Below are 18,454 nucleotides of genomic sequence, written 5' to 3'. Positions count from 1 at the left end.
GACCTTAAACTATGCTATAGATCAATAATAACAAAAAAACAGTATGGTATTAGCAACAAGATAGACTTGTAGACTAATGGTATAGAATAGATAACACAGATACCAATGCCCATAATTAGAGCTCTGTTATATTTGACAAAAAGCATAAAAAATGTACATTGGAGAAAACGATATCCTCTTCATAAAATAATGATGGGAAAATTGGAAATTTATATACAATAAAATAAAATTAAACCCCTATCTCTCACCATGCAAAATACTCAACCCAAATTGAATCAAGGACCTAAATATTGAACCAGAGACATTGTGTATATTAACAGAAAAATAGGCCCAAATCTATCTGTTTAGTGCCTGACTTTCTTAATAAGACTTCAGAGCACTATGATTTATATTAAGCAACAATAAATACTATGGATCTAAATTAAAAAGGTTCTTTTCATCAAAAGAAACAATTGGTTAAGTAAATATTGAGCCTAATAATTGGGAACAAATTCTTACCACATGCACATCAGATATAGAACTAAGTTATAGAATATATAAAGAACTCAAAAATCTGCAAACCAAAACAACAATAACCCAATCAATATATGAGCCAAATCACTGAATAGACAATACTCAAAAGATGATATGCAATCAATTGACACACATATAAAAAATTGCTCAACATGTCTAGCAATTTGATAAATGCAAATCAAAACTACTCTGATTTCATCTTACTCCAGTCATTTAAGAAAAAAAACAACAATAATTGTTGGTGAGGGTGTGGTAAAAGGCACACTCATACAATGCTGGTGGGACTTCAAATTGGTGCAGCCAATCTGGAAAGCAGTATGGAGATTCCTTGAAAAAACTGGAATGGAACCATTTGACAGAGCAATCCCACTCCTTGTTCTTACACAAAAGACTTAAATACAGCATACTACAGGGACACTGTACATCAATATTTATAGCAGCACATTTCACAATAGCTAAACTGTGTAGCCATAATAGATGCCCTTCAGTAGATAAATGGAAAAAAAATGTAGTATATGTACACAATGGAATATTACTCGCCATTCAAGGGAAAAAAAAATCAAGACTTTTGCAGAAAAAATTGATGGAGCTGAAGAATATAATGCTAAGTAAAATTTACAAATCACCCTAAAACAAACACCTAATGATTTCTCAGTAAGGATGCTAATTCATAGCATTATGTGTTAGGGAACAGAATGGAAAGATTACATTAAATTCAGATAAGGAAAAGGATAAAAGGGGAGAGAAGGGAAGGAAGGGGGCATGGAGGTAAAAAGGACAGTGGAATGTAATTGTTATCATTACCCTAAGTACATGTATGAAGCCACACAAGATATAAATCTACTTTGTGTACAACCAGAGATATGAAAAAATTGTGTTCAATACATGTAATAAATGAAGGAAGTTGAGTTGATATTCTACTTTTGCTAAAATTTAGAAGATGCAGAACATGAAGTGGATAATGATAGGTGCTTAGTCCATGTTGACTGGGTGACAGATGAGGTAATGGGTTTGTTTTGCTTTAGAGTTCAGCTTATTGCAATAAGAATGTATGCATGCTGAGAGGCTGGCACAGTATCATTCTGAGAATATGTGTTTTGCTAGTTTGAAAAAAAGGGGAAAAAGAGGTTATATAGAGCATAAGGCAAGCATAAATACATGTAACATGAATTGTAATGCATTATGTTATCATATTTAAAAAAATAATTTAAAAAATGAATACATAAAAAATAATAACATAAATATTAGGTCATTAAGTGGTGTCATAAATTAAGCAATCCCCAACATCTTATTCATACATAAAGGTATACTGAAAAATTTAATAATTCATTTTAAAAGAAAATTAAAACACTACCTTCAAAGATAATAACATTTGACAGAAGTAGATTTTGGTGGTTGACCTTTTGTTTTGCATTGATAATATGACTGACTTTGAACATTCAAGTGTTGTATAGTGATAGCACTGAGCCTTTACAGGTACTTTCTGTTTGTTAAAAAGTTATTGATAGTGGGGGATAGGGAGAAACTATGGTGTTTGCAGTGAACTGGCCTTGATGCATGGCACCCCTACTATCTCAGGGAAGACTGTAATTAAAGAATGATGGAAGATTCATAAAGGGAGGTGTGATTAGTGTAGGAATATGCACTGGCATTTATACCATAGAAGGTGTAGTATTGGTTTGCAGGTGGAGTCAAGAGAGAGCCAGTTAACTAAGGGCAATATGGAAAAGTACAGGTACCGAGGCTAGCAATTTTTAGGTGGCTTGGTCTTCTACAGAAAAACCTCCCCTCCACACAGGAACATAAGCCAATTCCCTTTGCCTAGTTCCCTACACAGAGGTCTGGTTTGTTTCCTGCTCTGAGAAACCTAACACATATACTTGCCTTGTGCTATATATAGCCTCTTTTTTTCCCATTTCTGCAAAATAGCAAAGCACATATTCTCAGAGTGATACTAAGCCAGTCTCTCAGCACCCACATATACTTATTTCAATAAGCTGAACTCTATAGCAAACTCTACCCATTACCTCATCTGCCACCTAGTCAACATGGACCCAAGCACCTCTCATTATCCCCTTTATTTTCTGCATCTTCTAAATTATAACAAAGTGGGAAATCAACTCAACTTCACAATGGCAAAAAGAAATTTGATGGTTCTCCTATAGCACATCCCTGAAAACACAGGGTGTAGAGACTCTTTTCATTCTTTCTCCTGTCAAATCCAAAGAGCATTATATTATCTCTATACCCTCATCCCCTCCAAATAAAACCAAGGCCTACAAATCTCAAGACATAGAGGACGCTAAATAGGCTTTCTGTCAAAAATAATAAGGAAATGAATAAATAAATTAGAAAAACCAGTATGACATGCTACCAGTTTATTGCTCACCACAACTGCTTTCAAGAGAAAACATTCTAAGGTTTTGAAGTAATGGTGAAGATGGTGTTAGCAGCTCTGCAGAGAGCACAGGTCCATAACTGAGAAGCTCAGTGTGGCCATGGTTTCTCATAATCACAAGGGTTGGAGTGTCCAATTTATTTTAAGAGAGTTTTTGTCTTTTTTTTAAGTTAAATCTAATGTGGATTGCTTTGCAACATAAGAAAATGTTAAAGCGTAACTCTTACATTTGTAATGAGTAGTTGTCAACGAAGTGAAAGTTTGTTTTAATAGATAAAATGTTCTAATAGCTTCATTTAGGTACACTTAAAATTATGCACACACATTTATCCTACGTATGAGTATGTTTTGATATAAGTATACCCTATGGATCAATTTCCACATTCTCAGGAATATTTCTTCTTCTGCTGTTTTTGTACCTTAAATTCATATCATCAAGAACTTAGATAAATCAACCTACTCAATACCGTTTTTGGTGTCTAACTTATTTCATTTAGTGTAATTATTTTGATACTTACCCATGTTCTGAGTGTTTCATTAGTGTCATTAAGTCCTCACTTGTTAGAATTCAATATTTTTTATCCAAATGCTTCAAATGAGAATATTCAAAGAGATTTAGATATAATAACTTTATATTAAGAGTCAGAGAGACAGAAATATCTTGTGGATGGCATTGTAATTTTCAAAAATTTATAATTTTCCGATAGTTTTTATACATGGTGTGAAGGTAATTTCATAAAATAATTTAATGCACCTGTGTTTTGACTGTGACCACGTCACATAGGTCTGTTGTAGAATTTTCCACATGCAGCATCATGTCACCTCTCATACCTCTCATAATAATTCAAATTTCTGAGAATTTTTTATTTTTAGATTTGCAATGATAATCTTTTAGAACAAGGTTTATCATTTAACTTTCATTAGCATTTGGATCATTTACAATTGATGTCTGCTCTGTAATTTACAAGTTGCTCTGCATGAAATAATGATCTAATATTTCAGTTATAAAATTTTTGTGAAATATTTCAGTCTTAATTTATGAATTCATTTAAATTTTAAAGTATATGTTCAGATGTTTTACTTGAAATGCTCCAAGATGTAATTCGTAAGCTCTTTACCCTGGCCTAATATCTATGTTTATATCTAACCCTTGTTTGATGTTGTAAATCTTGACATGCTCTCCTGATAACGTTCTAGGTCTATATTCAAAATAATGTCTGGGTGCAGTGACCATCACCCAGTGCTTTAATTAATTCTGCTGTGAAAAATTGGGAAATCCACCTGAAATTGCCAATTCAGTTATTTTTTTTTTCATTTAAAGGCTTTTCTGAAAAACAACAACAACAACACAAAAACTAACAAACAAACAAACAAACAAAAAACTCTTGCAACCATAGTTGCTCATACTTAATATGTTAAAATGTGAATGAAATAATGTATTTTAACTTGGTAAATGTATTAAAATTTTAAAACAATAAAATTAATTATTATTATTCAACTATCAATAAAATTAATCACTATGCTCTAATAATAATATTAGAGCATATCAAATCAAAATTCCTAATAAAAGTTAATAATAATTTTTAATTTTATGGATTTGTTTAAAATGTGACTATTAGTTTTGAATGCTCAGTCCCCTACAGTAAAACAATTATAATTTCTACAGCAAAAATTCACAAGTCACAGATATCTGAATGGTGATATCATTGTACGGTTTTGAAATGGGGATTGCCATGATACATTTATCATTCTTTGTGACATAATCGCTGTCTCATGTCATTACATGATTAAAAGTCTAACAAAAAGAGATTTAAAAAAGTTGAGACATGTCCAGATTATTGGTTAGAAATGAAAAAACTTGGTACCTAAAATAAATAAATAAATAAATTGTCTTCAGTGAATCATTGAAATGTCTGAATTTCATGACAGTTCTTATCCTTCTGTTCAGAGAGTAGTAACCCTAATGTTTTAACAGATAAATCTTGTTCTTTACAGGACCAAATACAGCTCACCCATGACATATGATTATAAAGTGTTTCTTCCATTCAATTTGTCACTAAAATGTTATAATTTATGAATTGGCAAAAAGAGGTATATAATATCAAGACATATATGTGTGCATATCTATGAGGCTTGCATGGAGGATATCCCTGTTAGTTTTAAATTTTTTTTGCTGTTTTTTTTATCTAGTAAAAGTTTAGTTAAGAAACATCTAAGTGATAGCACAAGCAGCTCAATAGAAAGTGTCTAGTCTGCTGAGAAGTCTTGATGTAGTTTTGAGAGACATTTGCAAGTTTCATAACTTTAATATAAAACTTGTTTTTAGATATCTGGTTGCTTGTGTGTGGCATCTGAAAATGGAATGTATGTATTAACTAAATGATTTTTAAAAATATAAATATATGTTGTTGTTTTCATTTGCATGATAGTTAGTTTACCATTTGGAGAATTTATGGATTGAACACAGGGACACTTTACCACCGGGTCACATCCCCAAAATTTTATTTATTTATTTATTTTAATTTTCAGAAAGGGTTATCACAAAGTTGCGTGGGGTTTTGCTACGTTTCTGAGCCTGTTTTTTTTTTTTTTTTTTTTTTTTTTTTTAAATTCTCCTCTTCCCTTTGCCTGTCAAGCTGGTGGTATGACAGGCATGCTCCTGGGATTTTAGCAATTTTGGGGGGGGTGGGTCATAGAGATTAAACTCAGAGTCACATTCTGAGCACTATTTTGTATTCCATTTATGACAGTTTCAATGAGTTGCACAGTGTCTTGCCATTGCTGATGCTTGCTTTGAACTTGTGATCCTCCTGTTTTAGCTCCAAAGCCACTGAGATTGCAGTCATGCATCACCATGACTACCCAGTTTACCAATTTTTTAAAACGAATACTACCTTAAAATTTTTTTCCAATGTAGAATTTATTATTTATATTTTAATCTTGGCACAACCACCAAAAATTCATGACTCTTAAGAATAGTATATAATTACATAGTAAAAAGTTATTTTTTAAGCTAACAAAAAGTATATACACTGATTGAAATATATCCTCTACTTTTGTAAGACAAAGAATCATAATTCTGACAGAACTCTAAAATTTTTTTGTGCTGGTCTAAGTGTGAACCAAAACTCTCCTGAGAAGTCAGTGTTATTAAATATTTGTTAATAAATAAATAGTCTCATTTTCTTTTGATTTGTGTCATGGAGTTTTTTTATAGAGAATTTTATTTATTTATATGTAGTGCAAAAAATCAAACCCATTTCCTCACATATGCTATGTGAGTGATATTCCTCTAAGCCACAACCCCAGCCCCTTCATGGAACTGTTTATAAAAGACGTAAAGTTAAAATATTATTGTCTGAGTAAAGATCAGTCAGTAATTTTTAACATTTATTATTTAGTTGTAGGTGGACAAAATACATTTATTTATTTATTTATTTATTTATTTATTTTTGTATGGAGCTGAACATTAAACTGCATTCCTCATACATGCTAGGTGAGTGCTCTTTCTCTGAGCCAAAACCCCAACTCCAAGTATAGTTAAAGTAACCTTTAGCCCTCTGATTTCTGGTATAAAGAATATAAGAAATGGCATAATCTAAATTTTGTCATTCTGTAGTCAAGAAATGAGGGACTCAGAGAAATAACTGTATTATTTTGAGTTGCATATCACATTGGTGGAAGATTAAGTTCAAATACAAATAAATAATAGGACCAAAAATAAAACAGCATTCTTTCTATAAATTAATTATGTTCTCTTCCATATGATTCTAGCTAGAAGATGTGACTTTAATAAGCATCTTACCCTTTTTGTACATCTGAAAAAAGTACTATCTAGTCACTATGCACACAAATAATCTTTTACATTAGGATTCAATGAAAAATTATGTTTTATAAGCACTTTTACAGAGGAGTATTCATCACCCTTCTTTGATTCATTCTCATGCTTTATAGGTATTACTGTCAAAGGTTTCCTTACCATGAGGTTGTTTAGATACTTGTGAGGCATCAATTTCATGGGTGTCTCTTACCCCTATAAAATTATGTGCCAGATTTAGCTGGAAAGTTCTCAAAAATCAATTTCTCAAAGTAAAAATATATTTTTATTCTATTGTTTCTCTCATTATTTTTTTCTTATCTTTCTTGGAATATGCTTACTTTTCTCCATAAGATAATGCTGGTGCTACCTTAATTCACAATTTATTATTTATCCAAAGATAAATGTCAGTATGTTTTTAACTTTTTTTATAGATTTTTTTTCTTCACATTGTATAACATTTATAGATATCTGTTGAACACTTTTCAAGTTCTTCATGAGCATGAACACCAAGGAGTCAAAATGAGAAACTGTGTATTAAGGACTATCTAATTAAAGATCTTGGATCTGCCAACAATGGTGTCAAAATGTGAAAAGGAGAATATCTAAAACTGCTGAGTCCAACAGTGAACAGCATGAGAGGATAGCAGGCATGTGATGTCAAAGAAAAAAGCAGGTAAGAATCTTGTGAAAGTAACAAGGTAGGAGAGGCAGAAGGATCATAATTTGAAACTCAGCCTCAGCAAAAGGGAGGCGCTAAGCAACTCACTGAAAGCTTATATCTAAATAAAATGCAAATGAAGGCTGGCAATGTTGCTCAGGAGTTCAGTGCCCTTGAGTTCAATACCATATAATAATAATAATAACAACAACAACAATAATATAATATTCAAAATAAACTAATCTCCAGTAATGGCCATTAATGTGTCAGTGGTGTCAAATTCTTGATCTTTGATAGACAAATAAAATTTCATGCATGCTTTGGTAAATCTGAGATATAGCAGTCATACAAAAATTATATCAGTTCTTGTAATGTATAGTATGTGTATAAAAATGCCTCATTAAAAGACAGGCATACACTCTAAGAAATGCACTCAAAATGACTTTTCCATTGTTGCAAATATCATACTGTATACTGACATTTAGATTGTATACTACTACAATCTTAGGCTATATATTGTAGCTATTGTTGTATATAAATTCCATCACTGACTAAAAGATCACTATGCAACACATTATTGTATGTTATAAACTTAGAGAGACCAGTGTACCAAAAAGAGAATTTTAAATTTTTTTTAGTTGTTAGTGGACACAATATCATTTTATTATTATTATTATTTTATTTTAATGTGGTGCTGAGGATCAAACCCAATGCCTCTCATGTACTAAGTGAGCACCCTACTATTGAGCCATAATCCTATCCCTAAAACAGAATCTTTAAAAAAAATCTTTACAATTAGACAATGAAAAATGAAAGTTTCCACTGCTGAGGAGTAGAAAATTGCCATCCTTTCTAAATAAAGTTTTATATCTATGGGGTATCTGTGTCACACACACACACACACACACACACACAAACACACACAAAGTGATTTTAATCTTGCTTAGTGCAACATAATAAGTCTTTCAAAGATAGTCAATATGTAATTATAAAACATTCAATAGTTACTATAAGAAAAAGTAAGTTTTATTGTGAATGTGTTGGTATTGCTCATAGTATCAACTGCTTAAGAAGTTATGACAAAACCAATCCCCCCAAAACAAATGTTGAATGTTTTCTTTAATACAAAGAGACTGATTCATAGTGGTGTAGGGAGGGACATGAGAGGGATAGACAAACTTTAGATAGGGTAGCAGGGTAGGGGAGAAGAGAGGTTGCAGAGGGTTTGCAATTATGGTGGACTCTGATGAAAACCATCCTCTAAAGTACATTTATGAAGACACAAATTGATGTGAATATATTTTGTATACAGCAAGAGACATAAAGCATGTGCCCTACATGTGTAATAAAAATTATAATGCATTCCACTGCCTCATATAAATAATAACAACAATAATAACAATAATAAAAGAAATTTCACAGAGATGATTAACAACTTATTGAGACTCTGTCTCATATAATATTAAGACTAGTGTCTAGTTTTGAATGGAAAGGCACCCTTGATTTCAGTCATAAGAAGCACACAGCAATGGGAAACTTATTTCTTTTCATAGTTGCACAAAACAAAATGTTAAACAAATTAATTAATTGGGCATTAAAATAATCAATAAATGAAGTTATACCATTAAATGGCACAAAGTAACAGGTAAGATAAATTGCCTGATGCATGAATAAATACATTCAGGAAGAAAAAGGACATCATGAGAAGAACAGTCAAATAACTTGAATATTCTCTTTATACAGGTGATATCTAAGGGTTCAGTACTCATAAAAAATAAAATATAACCAAATACATAAAATTAAACAGTATTCATGAAGATGTGGAGTGAAAAGTTCTCATGAACTACAGATTAATTATAAGTGGCTATCTTTTTGTAAAAAAATGTGTGCCTATTGAAGGACATGACACTTCCCCACCAGTAACATTAACTTATAAATATGACTGCTCTTAAAAACCATAATAATATATAAAAGAAGAGCTGCATGGTCCATACAGTTGAAATCTGTAAGGTGAAAGAATATATAATGTGCACATAAGAAACGTAAAATTAATAAAGTGTGAGTAAAGTGGTTTCTACTGTCAAGACACATTTTTTGCCACACTACATTCAGCCTAACAAACAGTAAAAAACACCACATCAGTATTATATAAAGGTAACATTTTGATACTACTTCACACATTGCATATACATTTTAAAGGGAAATATGTAGAATTTACTGGTAAATAAAACTTGAATTAGGACATTAGAAAAAACCAAGTACACACATGTGTTTAGATACTACACATCACTACAAAGAAAACAATTTTTCTTGAATGAAATCTGTAACATTTTCATCAATATTTTAGCATGTAGGACTGGGGTTATGGTAGAGTGCTTACCTAGCACATGTGAGGCACTGGGTTCAATCATCAGCATCACCTAAAAGTAAATAGATAAAATAAAGTTATTATGATTACAACTAAGAAAAAAAAACAGTAACAAAGAAATTTCAGCATGCTTCTCTATTAAAAGAAAGAGACTGAAAAAAAAATTACATGGAATGAAAGTATTTATGAAATACCTCCAAAACCTATGCTTCAGAGAATCAAATGAACTATTAGTATCATTAAGAGAAACTGATGTATATAATGAATGTATAATACAATACTGAAATCCAAGGAGACATAGTATGAACCAAACACAAAGATGAATCCATATGCATGTAATTTCTTGTATTTTTAAGATCAATAAAATGGTCTAAGCCTATTCGTATCAAAAATAAGGCTAGAAGTAAATGGATAATACAATACAATCTAAAGTTAGATGGGTCACATTTTCCTGAGCGTTTGTTTGCAGAATATGTAAGGTACTGGGTTCAAAATCATCACAAAGAGCAGATATTAAGGAGAGATCAAGTTAGAAGTTGTTTTAGTTGCCATTTTCAACAATGTGACTAACAAATTGACCAGAGAAATTGTAGAGGAATAAAAGTTTATTTACAGGCTTAGGGTTTCAAAAGTCTTAGCCTATAGAATACTGCTCCATTTCTCAGGGCTCAATGTGAGGCAGAACATTATGGCAAAAGGGTGTGGTAGAGGGAATCAAATGACATAGTGATAACAGTAAAGAGACAGATTCATTTTTGGGAGAATATACAAATTTAGATTCCAAAGCTCTATCCCCAATTCTCACTTTTTTCAGCCACACACTATCAATTCAGTTACCACATAGTTAATTCATTCAGGGATTAATTCACTGAGGACTTTAAAGCTATGACCCAATGATTTCTCCTCCAAACCTTCCTGCATTGTTTCACATATGAGCTTTTGGGGAACACGTCACAGCTGGACCATAACAGAAATATAGCAAAATAGAAGGCTTTTAACCCACCCTTTCTTTACTAATATATTAATACACATTTACTCATGTTATGTGTGTTACTTTGACAAAGTCATAAATGAGTTATGAGATTTACATACATTGGACAAATGAAAGAATATCTACAATCAAATGAGTAGAAAAAGCTAGGGTACACGTGGGCATTTGAGTTGTTTACTGAAGTGCCACATATTTGAGAAATATTCCTACAAGTTTGAAGGTACCTTAAATAAGGGGAGATTGAGATAAAATATAAACTGACTTTAAAATTTTCTGTAATTTTTATCTTAACTTATCCACTGGTTAAAGAAGGAGAGAAATATAAGTGTGAAGATTACAAAGTGGTTTTCTTCTATGACCAAGTAAGTCTTTTGATTTGTTTCACAACCTGAAGTCAGGGCAGAAAAATTACATCTCAAAGGTGTCAGTTTGTCCCAAAAAGAGATTTACCAGTGGTTTTACTAACTTCTCTTGTTGGAAGAATTACTTCACTCTTGATTCAATAAAGGGTACAAAAGAGGAAAATTAATCAATCTCCTGATAGACTCAGTAAGATTTGAGCACTTTCTGAGACCTGACCTACCCTTGTTTACACCAGTAATAATTCCAGGCCTAACAGTAGGTTTTCAGAATAAGTTTCTCCATGCACTGAATGTCTAACATTAGCAACTTCTGTTCAAGGGAGTGTATCTTAAACTTTCAATTGCTAAAAGCAATAGAGACGAGCATGGGCAAATCTTGATATATTTCAAGCCATTGGATTTGCATTGTTTGTAACACTTCCAAAGACAAAAATTTTCAGCAGTAGTGTTAACAAAGTTTACAAATCCAGATTCTTGTTTCATTTCATCACAGAAAATATTTACAGGACACTCTTCCTCTAGCTACTTGAAATCCTGGAATATAACACACTTGCATCAGTAATTTAAAGTATCAGTAAAATAAAAAATATCCTGCACTTTGTGCAGTGTTGTCAGAATGCCTATGCTTAAAATCTAAAAGACTGAGGATAGAGTTCTGGCTTAATTGTAGAGTGCTTGCACAGCACATCAGCGGCACTATATTTAAGAATCAGTACCACATAAAAATGAATAAATAAAATAAAAGTAATTTGTCTATCTATGACTAACAAAACGTAAATAAAATATTAAGAACTAAAATATAAAAATCTGAAAGATAATAGGTACTCCAGAGCATGCAAGCATCATATAAAAAGACTCAGTTGGAAAAAATATTGGTGAGAATATCAATTGAATAAAGCTATTTTTGAAAATGGTATTAAGGTTCTTCAGAAAGTTAAAATAAAAAAAGGCTTATGTTCCACTAGATGTTATTCTATGTATGAATCTAAAAAAATACTGGAGTTATTACTTCATAGAACCACTGCATGTCTATTTTCATTACAGTATTATTTACAGAACCTGGTAAAAAAAAATTGAAGTACTTTTTTTAGATAAATGGTAGGTTGGTAATGGTGCCACATGCCTGTATTTTTAGTAGCTTGGGAGGGTGAGGCAGGAAAATTATGAACTTAGAGCGAGTCTTAGTAACTTCTCCAAGAGACACTAACAAAATCAGTGAGACCTTGTCTCTAAATAAAATATAAATATAGGGCTGGTGATGTAGCTCAGTGTTAGGCTAGCTCTGGATTCAACACACAATACCATAATCAAACAAACAAATAAAGAAAGAAATGAATACGACCAACATACTGACCCCATTGTTTATTTTCTATGAAGCAATTTACTTGCATCCTTTATGGCTTAGCTGGACAGGATATGTCACATTCCTTAACAAACTGTTATCTGCAGAAGAAATGCAGTTTCAAAATAATGTTTATAAGAGCAACCTATGTTACTCTAAACTGAAGAATTTTGTGACTGTGCTAAAGACCAGATTCTGAAAATCAGAGAAACAAGGGTAATTCTTAATAACCAAAAAATCTGCAACAATTTTGCTTATGAGTTAATTTAGAAATGGTGAGCATGAATCTAATTAACCTAAAGTTGTCATGGCAGTGAATACTTGAGAGTTTTATGTTATTCTAACTATCAGTACAAAATCAAGAACTGTACCTGGGAATGACCCTTTGGAATCTCTGTTTAGATCTGCAAGAAAACTGGAATGCAAGAGAGCCTGCAAGAGAGACATGTTCTCTTTTCAGACAGAAAATTCTCTCTCTTCAGAGTGTCATCTTTTTCCTCTTTCACATCACTTCTAATAAACTAATTGGTTGCTACTCTGTTCGATAATTTTGAGAACTTTATGTCTTCATTGAAAAAAAATCTGCATTTTAAGGGGCATGGTCTTCACAGTACCTCAGTTTCCCAGAGAGTCCCAGCCCTGTATAACTAAAAGATCATTGACATCTGAAGGGCTCTCAGAGACTTCCTTAAGTTCCTTAACTTCATACTTTATACTGCTCTCTAGAAGAAAAAAAAATGAACGATATTCACTAGAAACTTCAAAGACTTTAGATATGATATCTCTTCACAATTTTATCAGGCAGTTATGAAACCCCCATTTAACACAATATGGGAGGTTAGAATGAGGATGCATCACACAGGAATGTAATAAAAGAAAAATTTTAAATCAGACATTTTGATAAGGTGAATGTGCCTGGGAAGACAGAGGGAGGAGACAGATATTGTTTTTATTTTTTAAATTTTCAAGTTACTTGTCTTCTTTTCTCTCATGTAAAATGCTCACAAAGAGAAAGCAAAATCTTTAAACTGCAATGAAGTTCTTTTAAAAAAAATAGAAATACTGCATTCCTTTGGAATGTTGAATAGAAAAAATAAAATAGTTGACAATGCAGAGAGGGAATGCTGGCATTAAATATGTGAACAGAACCGAGTGCAGTGGTGCACACTGAAATCAATCCCAGTATTTTGTCAGGCTGAAGCAGGAGGATCATGAGTTCAATTCCAGCTTCAGTGAACATCAGGTGCTAAGAAACTTAGTGAGACTCTTTCTTTAAATAAAATATAAAATAGGGATGGGGATTTGGCTCAGGGTTCAAATGTGCCGATAAGTTATGGATTCGATCCTCAGCACCACAAACAAAAAAAGATGTTGTGTCCACTGAAAACTAATATATATATATATATATATATATATATATATATATATATATATATATATATATATATATACACTCATTCTCTCTCTCTCTCTCTCTCTCTCTCTCTCTCTCTCTCTCTCTCTCTTTCTCCCTCTCTCTAAAAAAACAAATCTGAGCTATTATCTCACTCCAGTCAGAATGACAGCTATTATGAAGACAAACAACAAAAATGTTGGCGAGGATGTGGAGAAAAATCTACACTCGCACATACCTGGTTGGACTGCAAATTGGTGCAGCCAATATGGAAAGCAGTATGGAGATTATTTGGAAATCTGGGAATGGAACCACCATTTGACTCAGGTATCCCTTCTCCTTGGACTATACCCAAAGGTGTTAAAAAAGACCACAACAGGGACACAGCCACATCAATGTTTATAGCAGCACAATTCACAATAGCTAAACAGTGGAGCCAACCTAGATGCCCTTCAGTGGATGAAAGGATTTAAAAATGTGGCACATATACACAATAGAATTTTATTCAGCAATAAGAGAGACTAAAATCATGGCATTTGCAGGTAAATGAATGGCATTGGAGAAGATAATGGTAAGTGAAATTAGCCAATCCACACACACACAAAATGCCAAATGTTTTCTCTGATACAAGGAGGCTGACTCATAGTGGGGTAGGGATGGGGAGCATGGGATGATTAAATGAATTCTACAGAGGAAAGAGGAGTGAGAGGTAAAGGGAGGGACAGGGAATTAGAAACGATGGTGGAATGTGATGGACATCATTATTCAAAGTACATGTATGAAGACTTGAATTGGGAGTCAACATACTTTATATGCAACCTGAGATATGAAAAAAATGTGATATATATGTGGGATAAGAATTGTTATGCAAAAAAACCCCAGAAAGTATTTGTGTTAAGGCATGAATTAGTGTGAACATACTTAATATACAAAGGTATGAAAAATTGTGCTCTATATGTGTAATAAGAATTGGAATACATTCCACTTTTGTATACGTAAATATATAAAATCAATAAAAATTCATATGCCATTCAGTCACTACAGAGCCCTTCCAGGGGCAGAAGTTGCAATTTTTTAAAAAATTTCCTCTCATATACGAAGTATTAGAAGATTGTGCCATGAGAGAGAAACTTAAAAAGTTTTAAAAGTAATGCAAACACAATGCTGCAACACTATTTTTTAAAAGATGGATACTTGATTTTAAATTATTGAACCTGTATTTTACACCTCCTTATTAAAATTTGAGAACAAGATACAATCATTCTGTGTCACATTACTAGGCAAACTGTTGACGTACTGTTTTAAATCTCCCTGTATATAAAATTATCATGAAGGATGTAAAACCCATAATTTCCTGTTTGCTGTATGCATGTAATGAAATTGTAGATAGAAGTGTATTGCATTAAAAAATGAACAAAAACTAGACACTTTCACTATACAAGACTGCTGATGAAGAAATGTGTGTGTGTGTGTGTGTATGTGTGTGTGTGTGTGTGTGTGTGTGTGTGTGTGTGTTTGTGAAGAAGATATCACGGGGACAAATGAGTTGTCGCTTTGAATTAAATGGTGTGCTCCACATGACCTCAATGAAAATTTGACAAATTTGATATTGTAAAAAAATTGATAACTGTTCTAATATCTGAGTAGTAAGTTTTTAAAAAGTTTTTAACAACATGTAATCATGGACTAATTTTGGTTGTTACAGTCATGAATGTCAACCCAAAACATTCAGAGGTAAAAATTATGTGTGATCAAAACACCAGTTGACAAACTTAGAGTTTTATTCTATTCAGAGAAGGCAGATGCATTGGAAATCTTTATTTTTTTTTAATTCTGGAGATAATTGTATACCTATCAAAGTTTTTAAAAATATGATTTTTTAATTTCCATTCTGGACAACAGTGGTCAGCAGAATCATCAGTTGTCACCTTCATGGTGACCTCTCCATCACCTTGTCTCACTTGAACTGTTTTAATTTTATGCTCTGCAGTAGTCAATTATTTGTATTCAGCCTGTTCTCCTTTAATGTGCCACTGCTCTGTCTTTGTGTTACACATTCTGTTGTTTTGATTTATTTACAATACATGCTATGCCATTATGATTTTAACATTGTTGTGTTGGTTGAATAACTTGTAATACTTAAATACTTGAGGTCACAGTGAAAAACCATACCAGTATTACTTTCAGCTCCATTTCACATATATTTATTTGATACCACTATTCCTTTCACCTCCAATTCAAATATAATTAACCTAAATACTTTGGATGTTTATCAAAGGTCTTTCATGAGGAAAGTAAATTTATGAAATAATAGATGTGTAACATATATGAGTAATGTTGGCTTAGAAAAAATTTTGAAACCTTAGTTGGCAAAATATCGGATCACCTGAAAACAAGCATGAATTTTGAAATCTGAATGCCTTGGTTCTCAGTATTATCATTCTTTTTATATATATATATATATATATATATATATATATATATATATATATATATATATATATGTTAATTATCAATGGACCTTTATTTATTTATATGAGGTGCTGAGAATGAAACCCAGTGCCTCACATATGGGAGGCGAGTGCTCTACCATTGAGCTACAACCCAACACCATCATTCTTTTTTTAAAAAAAATACTTTTAGTTGTAAATGGACTCAATGCCTTTATATGTTTGGTTTATTGTGTGTGGTGCTTAGAATCAAACCCATGGCCTCACATCTGTGAGGTAAGTACTCTACTACTTAGCCACATCCCCAGTCCCTGTATTATCATTCTTTATTGAATTTATTTCTTATTAAAGAATATAGATTTTAAGACATTTTTTACGGTATTATGTAACTTTTAGCATGGTTAGATTAGAGTGATGCTAATATGTTATCATAGAGCAGATAATTATATTTTGTCTAGACTTTATTATATCAGTAGTTTTCATGCACTATATATATACAGCAAGCAACCTATTTCCAATGAGAAACATGTCAGTTAATGTATTTAAAGCCATTGTTACAAGTTTGTAATGTATGTTTTCCAACTTGTTTTATATGTATGTGATACATTACAAAAAATATTGTTCTTAATTGAAAAAAGGATATAAAATGTAAAACCACAATTTTTCATAAAGAATATTGCCAATTGTTTCCCAGCCCTTTCTTATGTTGGGTGTTTTGACTTGAGATTCAGTTAGCTAATTAATGGATAAATTAATTAAACACTTATGAAATTTAGTTGGGATTTAATTTAGCTTGTAATTTAATTATTTGATTCTTTATTGCATCCATTCACCCACATCAATAATTTTGTGAATGTTATAATACAAACAACCAAAAAAGCAAACTGAGGGATATTGGAGGAGAGGAGTAATGGTGATAGAAGTTACCAGGTAAAATCTTTGTAATTCATCAAGATCTGCCTCAGGAACATATTCCTCTTTTAGTGTGTGTGTTGTTAAAATTTGTTTTAATTAATTAAACATGACAGTACAATGATATTGACATATCATATTTTTGAATAAGATGGGGTATAATTTCTCATTTTTCTGAGTGTACAGGTTGCAGAATCACATTGGTCATACAGTCATGAATATGCATACAGCTATACTAATGTCTGTTTTATTCAGCTGACCTTCCTTTCCCTCCTTACCTTCCCTTCCCCTCCCATCAGTTCTCTCTACCCAATCTAATGTGACACACTTCTTTTTTTTCTCTCACATCATGATACATGTATTCTGTATAACGATGAGGGTCTTTTTCCATCTTCCGTGCAATTCCACTTCTCCCTCCCTTTCCCCCCCACCTCTCTTCCCAAGTGTGTTTTATTATATCGAATGAATTTTAAAAGCAACTGTTACCATTAAATATAATTTAATAGAAAAATTTGACATGAAATACTAATATTAAAATTATTAAACAAAGAACATATAAGTCTGCAAATTCCATGTAATATAGACAGTTATGTCATTGGAAATGAAAAACAAGCTCCTGCTCCGAGTCTTACAGGTTAATTTCAGCTGCTGTGCACTGCAGGTATCATCTCTCCTGTGTTCCAGGGCCAAAGTCTCTGCTCTCCCTGGTGTCCTATGGGGTCTATAAAACAGAACAAGGTAAAAAGGTCACTTGGGATGAGTTGCTGGCCACTGAGAGTGGCCAGGACCACAATTGTCCTCAGGAAATGCAAGATGAACTTGGGCCCTGATCTCTCCTGGGGTCTGGGAAGGGAGCACTGAGACTGGTATGCTGCCCTAAGCTGAGGGTGTTGTCTGTGGGAAGAGTGTCTATGAATGTCCTCAGAAGGAAATTTTCATGGATTTTCACCTTCAGAACCTTCTGACGCTGCTTTCCTAGAGAGTGAACATGAGGCAATGGGAAGAGTCCTCTAGGACATCTGGGTGTAGAGGCTGAGTAGCATATATCTGGAATCCTGAAGAGCAGCATCTGTGATGACACAGGGTGGAGCAAGGACCCTGGCTCCTCCAGCCCTACCCTCTGTAGTGCCATTCCTCAGAGAGCTTCCTGCACTGATTTTTACCAAATTGTACCTTCCCTTGCATGGCCATGGTCACATACAACTATAGAATCTTCAGTGCTCTAATTGATTCTGATGGATGGCAAA

This window comes from Callospermophilus lateralis, unplaced genomic scaffold (genome assembly GCF_048772815.1).
Source record: "Callospermophilus lateralis isolate mCalLat2 unplaced genomic scaffold, mCalLat2.hap1 Scaffold_79, whole genome shotgun sequence".
NCBI classification, from domain to species: Eukaryota; Metazoa; Chordata; class Mammalia; order Rodentia; family Sciuridae; genus Callospermophilus; species Callospermophilus lateralis.
Note: the sequence above shows the minus strand (reverse complement) of the source record.